The sequence below is a fragment of the Quercus lobata genome, chromosome 3 (genome assembly GCF_001633185.2).
Source record: "Quercus lobata isolate SW786 chromosome 3, ValleyOak3.0 Primary Assembly, whole genome shotgun sequence".
Taxonomy (NCBI): domain Eukaryota; kingdom Viridiplantae; phylum Streptophyta; class Magnoliopsida; order Fagales; family Fagaceae; genus Quercus; species Quercus lobata.
The window spans coordinates 50,093,778-50,102,644 of record NC_044906.1 but is presented as its reverse complement, the minus strand read 5'-3'; the positions used below and the strand labels follow the sequence as shown (position 1 = coordinate 50,102,644).

The following is an 8,867-nucleotide window of genomic DNA, read 5'->3' as shown; positions in this document are numbered from 1 at the left end:
CCCTAAAGGTCAAGTCCATCATCCAAGCCACCCCCATTCCTTTTGTTAGTAGAGGTCAGGATAGGCTAGCTTGGTCAGGCAGCCCGAGGGGAACCTTTGACTTTAAGAGCGCCTATTCTCTTGCCATGGCAGATGAGGTTGTTCCTCCCTTCAGTTCTGGTTGGATTTGGAAGCTTGAAACGCTGCCCAAAATCCGAACCTTCCTTTGGATGTGCCAGCATAACAGCATAGGAGTTAAAAGCTGCCTTGCTAGGAGAGGGGTGGTAGTTGATGAGTCTTGCCCCATTTGCCAAAGGGAACCCGAATCAATCACTCATACCTTGAGGGATTGTGCTTGGGTTAAAAGTGTTTGGATGCAGCTAGGTGTGAGCTTATCTAATCAGGATTTTTGGAGTAGTAATATTCAAGATTGGATCAACATTAATGGGAAAATCAGCCTCAGTTGTGCCCAAGGAAACCTCCCTTGGAAAACCACCTTTTCTTTTGCTATGTGGTGCATATGGAAAAGCCGAAACATGGTTGTTTTTAATGGGAAAATGCTGAACCAGAATCTGCCTAAGGAGATTATGAACCATGTTTTAGAATTTATCTACTGTGTGCATTCTCCTAGGAGCCTGATTCAAAAAATCAGTAGAAGACTGCGTTGGGAAAGGCCTTCAACGGGATGGAAAAAATTAAACACTGATGGATCTTATTTGGGAGGGTTGGATAGAGCTGGTTGTGGTGGTTTAGTAAGGGATGAGCAGGGGGAATGGGTTGTGGGCTTCACTAGACACATTGGCTCAACAAATAGTTTCATAGCAGAGTTATGGGGACGGCGAGAGGGTCTCCTTTTGTGCTGCAATTTAAACATTCAATCCCTTATTGTTGAAATGGATGCTCAAGCTGTGGTGGCTGTTTTGAGGAACAATGATTATGTAAACAATGTTATCTCTCCCATATTGGATGATTGCAAGTAGTTGGCAGCTCGCTTCCAACGGATTCGTTTCAACCATTGTTATCGCCAAGCCAACCGATGTGCGGATTTGCTTGCTAGGATGGGTGCTCATCAGGAAACTGAGTTTATTTCCTTTGCTAATCCGCCTGTGGAAATTAGCAATGCTCTTGAGGATGATTTGAGTGGTGTGTACTTTAACAGGATGTGTACTGGTCCTGCTGTTTCTGGTTAGTTTTTGTTTGTCATCGTCTGTTTACCAAAAAAAAAAAAAAAAAAAGTAATTTATCTTTGATTTTCATAAAATTTTGTAAGCAAAGAATACAATAAAAATATGAAATTCAACTTATTAAATTTTCAAAATCCACATCCAATATAAATAAAGATAAATTTATCTCCATACTTTATTGATTATTATTACTACAAAATATAAGCAGGCATAAAACTTTTCAAATTTCAAAAATCCTAATTCCAGTTTTTAATTCCCTTTGTGCCTCTAGTTAATTAGCATGATATTAGAAGTATAGAACTATGCCTAATTCGATTCTTTTTCTTACTGTATTACATCATCTTTGTCAACTGAGGTGCCTAATACGCTTTCACTATGATGAGAAAATATCAAACAACAGCCACAGATTTCTACCAAAACAGAATTACCTTATCTAATTTGATTGCATTCTATTAATTAGATTAGATTTCGGTAAAAATGCCGATTCTCTTTATGCTGTCAATCTTGCTACAATTTTTACGACCCAATAATCGAAATTCAAAAAAGAACATCACGAAAGTCTTAGCAGTTAATTAACTCAGCTCTAATTCCAAATAGATCGAAGGTGAAAAATCAATCAATAAAAAAAAAAAAAACGAAAATCAAATAATTAAAGAGATTAAAAATGAAAGAAACTGTTAACTGTGGATTTTGGGTGAGCATCAGTTTTAAAAAGCTCGGTTTGAAAAGCTTCACGGAGTATCAGCATTCAAAACTAATAATTCTCATCATCTGCTCGGATCCCAATTCCATCTCACATAAACCAAACAAAACCAAACCTAAAAAAGTTAGACCAAAGCCAAAGAAAGATACACACAAAATCAAAGAAACACGAAGACGAAAAAACATAACAACAAAAGTAAAAACAAAGACTTTATAACGGAGAGAGATACATGTACTTGAGTTTAGTTTGCAGAAACTTGAGGTTTTGCTATCTACAAAGCTTGTTATATATACTGCATAGAGTATTAGAGTGAGGAGGGAACACCGGAAACCCTAATTGCTAAAAACCTGCTAAAGTGACGTCGTTTTACTCGCATACTTAAGCTTGACCGCCGCACCGTTTCGCTTATTACTCATCGCACCCTTTCACACATGCTATCTTTGAAACGCTGCCGTTCTGATAGTCTCCACAGTCTTGAGATTTTTTTTTTTTTTTTTTTCCTAAAAAAAATTTAATAAATATTTTCGATAATACAATTAAAAACAGTGAGAATTTTTGTTTGGGACAATTAAAAACAGTGAGAATTTCCCAATAATATTAATGGACGGAAGTATACGGTTATGTTTAGTAACAGTTTTTGTTTTCTATTTTCAAAAACTTGTTTTGGGAATATAAAGAAAAAAAAAATTCTTATATTTTTGAAATCAAAAACATGTTTGGTTAGTTGAAATTAAAAAGATAGTTTTTTGAAGAAAAAAATAGAAAATATTAAAAGATGTTGTTACTAGGATTTGAACTCTAATGCTAACTCATTAAATGAGACAGATTTATTAGATTAAATGCGTGTTTTCATTGACTTTTGACAATTAGAAATTGAAAATAGTATTTCGCATGTTTTCAGTTTCCTTCACAAATTAAGTTTTGAGATCAATTTTTGTTTTCTGACCATTTTGGGTTGCCAAACAAGTTTTTTAGTCTCAAAAATAGAAAATTATTTTTTGAAACAGAAAATAATGGAAAAAAAAGTTACGAAACATACCATACTATTTTTGGTCCTTGAATTTTTGGGTTTTTTACTTGGCAAAGGAAAACGGGTTGAGTTACAGGTCAAATTGGGTCGGGTCATTCGTGGGTCGTCCTAAACGGGTTGCAAGTGAGTTAGGTCAATTGGGTTGCGAGTTAGGTTGAGTTATGAGTTGACTCATACTTTTCCATATACATGAAAAAATAAAGTAATAATAGTAGGAATAATTATAGATAATAGATAATAGATAAACTAAATATGATTATATTGTATTTATCTCACTTTCAATATAAATGAAAAAATAAATAACTAGTTACTTAATAAATAAAGTTAAATAATACATAAATTTTTAAAGGACAAAATTTAGTTATAAAATTTGTTATAACCTAAGACTACAATTTTATTCAATATCTTTTTATTGGGGGTGAATTTTGACAAATCTACCATTGGATTACATTTTCTTCTTATATCCTTCATGCTTGCAAAATTTCTAGAAAATTAAAGATCAATAGCTATGTCATTAATATATTGTTTAAATTGTAAGTTTTTGTAGCCTAAAATTATGCATAAAACATAAGCTTATAAATTATATAGTAAATAATATCTAATTGACACAAAATTTGATATGTGTATTAACAACATAAAGAACATGTAATTCAACGATTAGATTTTTAGAATATGTAGTAATATTTATTTTATTGAGTAAGATTGTAGTCTTAGGCTACAACTAATTTTGTAACTAAATTTTGTCTATTTTTAAATATACACAATTCTTAACAGAGATGGGGCATAGTTTAACTTAGGGGAAAATTTATTATAAAAATATTAGTATATATATGTGTGTGTGTAGTAATTATAGCAATTTTGTTCTTTAAAATTACATTTTGCTTTCTCTTAAGAGAATTAGCTTCTTTTTTTTTTTTTTTAGAATACTAAATATTTTTAACACAAACACACACAGGGAGATGAGAGAAAGTTTTTTAAAGAAAATTATAGTGGTATATATCCAAAGGGTGCCTAACTCTTGGATACACAGCACACAACCAAAAAAAAAAAAAAAAAAAAGCATTAGCGTTGGTGGTGTTAAAAAATTTAGCATTTAACAACTCAAAAAGTTACTTTACCTATTTTAATAACTCACTTTATAATACACTCAACATCAATGGTTCTATTTTTTTTTTACCATTTTATTTAAATATTATTTCTTTATTCATTTTTTATTCTTCTTCCATGCATCTTTCTCTCTCTTCCTATCTCTCTCTCTCTCTCTCTCTCTCTCTCTCTCTCTCTCTCTCATTTGAAGATTTTGAAGAATAACCAGCAAAGCCACAACCACCTCCATAGTCACCTACAACCTACAGCCACCTCCCTACCCATAGGCACAAGCCACAGCTATCCATGAAAGCACCCACAGCCTACACCACTCCACTACCTCACCATGACTTTGATTTAAAAAAAAAAAAAAAAAACATCCTACCACCACAAACCTACCTCAACAACCACCGCAAATAGCCATAAACCCAACAACCCACCACCCTTGCAACCCACTAGAGCCAAAACCAAATACAACCAAAACCAAATCAACCAAAGCCAACCAAAACCAAAACACATAAGATATAACCCAGCCAAACCCACCACAACCAAAATCAACCACCACCATCACCGCCGCCATAGCCAAACCCACAAAACCCATAGCTATAGCCAAAATCAACCACCACCACTACTGCTGTAGCCAAACCCATGAAACCCACAACCATAACCAAATCAACAACCACTATCACTACCACTACCACCACCACAACAGCCAAAATCCACAAAACCCACACCCAAAATCAACCACCACCTCTAAATCCACAGCCACCAAACCCTTATGAACAAGTCCAACCATAACCAATACATGGTCAAATCAAGTCAGGTCATTAGTGGGTTGTCCTAAACAAGTTGCAAAGGGGTTAGGTTAATCGGGTTGTGGGTAGGTTGATTGAGTTACAAGTTGACTCGTACTTTTCCATATACATGAAAAAATAAAGTAATGATAATAATAATAATATATAATAGATAAACTAAATATGATTATATTGTATTTATCTCACTTTCAATATAAATAAGAAAAAAAATAACTAGTTACTTAATAATAATAATAATAATAATAATAAGTTAAATAATACATAAAATTTTAAGTTAACACAATCCTTAGCAAAGATGGAGCACAGTTGGACTTAGGGGGCAATGACCCTCCTCCAATTTTTATTTATTTATTTATTTATTTTTATAAAAGTATTAGTATATATATATAGGTAGCAATTTTGTTCTATAAAATTACCTGGTTCTATTTTTTTACTACTTTATTACAATTTTTTTTTTTGAGAATCCGTTTTAAATATTATTTCTTTATTCATTTTTTATTCTTCTTCCATGCCTCTTTCTCTCTCTTTCTATCTATCTCTCTTTTTCTCTCATTTAAAGAATTGAAGAACAACTAGCAAACCCACAGCCACTTCCATTGCCACCCACAACCTACAACCACCTCCACTACCCACAGCAAAGCCACAGCCACCCACAGCCCATAGCAAACCCATGGCCACCTCCACTGCCCACCACAACTCTTATTTAAAAAAAAAAAAAAAAAACCACCACCACCACCACAAACCCACCTCAACAACCACCACAAACAACCATAAAGCTAGCAACCCATCACCCCTATGACCCACTACAGCCACAACCAAATACAACCAAAACCAAAACACATTAGATATAACCCAGCCAAACCCACCACAACCAAAATCAACCACTATCACCATCACCACCACCGCCACCGCCGCCGCCATATCCAAACCCATAAAACCCACAACTACAGCCAAAATCAACCACCACTACTACTGCAGTAGCCAAACCCATGAAACCCACAACCATAGCCAAAATCAACCACCTCTACCACTACCACTACCATTGCCACAAAAGCAAAAATTCACAAAACCCACACCCAAAATCAACCACCATCCTTACATCCACAACCACCAAACCATTATGAACAAGTCCAACCATAAACAATAGATAGTCAAATCGGGTCAGGTCATTAGTGGGTTGTCTTAAACGAGTTGCAAAGGGGTTAGGTTAATCGGGTTGCGGGTAGGTTGATCAAGTTACGAGTTGACTCGTACTTTTCCATATACATGAAAAAATAAAGTAATAAAAGTAATAGTAATATATAATAGGTAAACTAAATATGATTATATTGTATTTATCTCACTTTCAATATAAAAAAAAAAAAAAAAAAAAAAAAAAAAAAAAAAAAAAACCTAGTTACTTAATAATAATAAAAAGTTAAATAATACATAAAATTTTAAGTTAACACGATCCTTAGTAGAGATGGAGCACAATTGGACTTAGGGGACAGTGACCCTCCTCCAATATATATATATATATATATATATATATATATATTTATATAAAAGTATTAGTATATATATAGGTAGCAATTTTGTTCTATAAAATTACATTAATGGTTCTATTTTTTTACTACTTTATTTAAAAAAAAAAATTATTCATTTTTTATTCTTCTTCCACGCCTCTTTCTCTCTCTTTCTATCTATCTCTCTTTTTCTCTCATTTAAAGAATTGAAGAACAACTAGCAAACCCACAGCCACTTCCACTACCACCCACAACCTACAACCACCTCCACTGCCCACCACAACTCTTATTTAAAAAAATAATAAAAAAAAATAAAAAAAATAAAAAAAAAAACAACTACCACCACAAACCCACCTTAACAACCACCACAAACAGCCATAAACCCAACAACCCACCACCACTACAACCTATTGCAGCCACAACCAAATACAACCAAAACCAAAACACATTAGATATAACCCAACCAAACCCATCGCAACCAAAATCAACCACTACCACCACCACCACCACCATCACCACCACCATAGCCAAACCCATAAAACCCATAACTACAGCCAAAATTAACCACCACCACTACTGCTATAGCCAAACCCATGAAACCCACGACCATAGCCAAAATCAAACCACCTCTACCACTACCACTACCACTACCACCACCACAACAGTAAAAATTCACAAAACCCACACCCAAAATCAACCACCACCCCTAAATCCAACCCTTATGAACAAGTCCAACCATAACCAACACATGGTCAAATCGGGTCAAGTCATTAGTGGATCATCCTAAACAGGTTGCAAGTGAGTTAGGTTAATCGGGTTGCGAGTAGGTTGATCGAGTTATGAGTTTACTCATACTTTTCCATATACATGGAAAAAAAAAGTAATAATAGTAATAGTAATAATAATAGATAATAGATAAACTAAATATGATTATGTTGTATTTATCTCACTTTCAATATAAATAAGAAAAAAAAAACTAGTTACTTAATAATAATAAAAGGTTAAATAATACATAAAATTTTAAGTTAACACAATCCTTAGTAAAGATGAGGCATAGCTTGACTTAGGGGGCAATGACCCACTCCCAATTTTTTTTATAAAGTTATTAGTATATATATAGGTAGCAATTTTGTTCTATAAAATTACATCAATGGTTATATTTTTTTACTACTTTATTTAAATATTATTTATTTATTCATTTTTTATTCTTCTTCCATGCCTCTTTCTCTCTCTTCCTATCTATCTCTCTCTTTCTCTCATTTAAATATTTTGAAGAACAACTAGCAAAGCCATAGCCACCTCCACTGCCACCCACAACCTATAGTCACCTCCACTGCCCATAGCAAAACTACAGCCACCCACAACCCATAGCCACCTCCACTACCCACCACAACTTTTATTTGAAAACAAAAAAATAACCACCACCACAAATCCACCGTAACAACCACCACAAATAGCCATAAACCCAGCAACCCACCACCCTTGCAACCTATTGCAGCCACAACCAAATACAACCAAAACCAAAACACATCAGATATAACCCAACCAAACCCGCCACAAACAAAATCAACTGCCACCACCACCACCATCGACGCTGCCGCCACAGCCAAACCTACAAAACCCACAGCTACAACCAAAGTCAACCACCACCACTACTGCCGTAGCCAAAATCCACAAAACCCTCACTCAAAATCAACCACCACTCCTAAACTCACAGCCACCAAACCCATATGAACAAGCCCAACCATAACCAACACATACCCAAATCATTGTAGTAGCAATGAGGAGAGAGGGGCGAGGTGGATAGAGAGAGGGGGGTAAGGCGAAGAGAAATAAGAGTAAAGAGGAGAGAGAAGAGAGATGAAAGAGAAGAGAGAAATAGAGCCACGGGGAATGAGAGAAAAGAAAGAAAAGATTAAAAAAGTAGTAGCAACTTGTTACAGTAGTCTGTTACTTGTAAGAAATTACTGTAGCAAGTTGTCATTTTTTTGGCTTTCCCACTATTGATGTAGTATATATTTTGGTTGTTTAGAGCTAAAAATTAGCAATTTAGCCTTTTAGCACTATCAATGCTAATGCTCTAACAATATCATTGAATTTTTTAATAGTATATAGCCATACATTTTTTTATAACATTTTTACAAATTGTTGAGGTAGAAAACTCTTATTGGTTTACATATAGGTCCACCACTTACACAACTTTTTTACTTACCAATAACCATTCACCAGATCAGCAATTTTTAAAAAATTTGCAACTCTAACATTTTCCTCATTTTAAAGACCAAAAAAAAAAAAAAAAAAATCTATAGATCTAAAGTCTAAAACAAAATATAAAAGCCTCAAAAAATTAGCCCAACAACAAAAATTACCAATAGTAAAGCTAAAAAAATTAAACCCAATCAACAAAATTTACTAAAAACAAACAACTCAACCCTTCAAAATTTTTAAACAAAATATTTTTGTCCTTACCCAATAGCCACTAGTAGCAAAACCGCCTTAATCAATAGCAGAATTGACTTCTCTAACTCCAAGTCTTGACTTCGTCCCAGATCCATAGTTCACTAT

The 8,867-nt window shown here is 34.1% G+C and overlaps 1 non-coding gene across 1 annotated transcript; it reads right to left on the bottom strand.

The window, feature by feature from the left end:
• Nucleotides 1-1,858: 1,858 nt before the first annotated feature.
• Nucleotides 1,859-1,940, bottom strand: LOC115983100. The gene has a single exon (XR_004089894.1). It is a non-coding gene; the product is annotated as a small nucleolar RNA SNORD36 (small nucleolar RNA).
• Between the last annotated feature and the right edge of the window lie 6,927 nt (nt 1,941-8,867).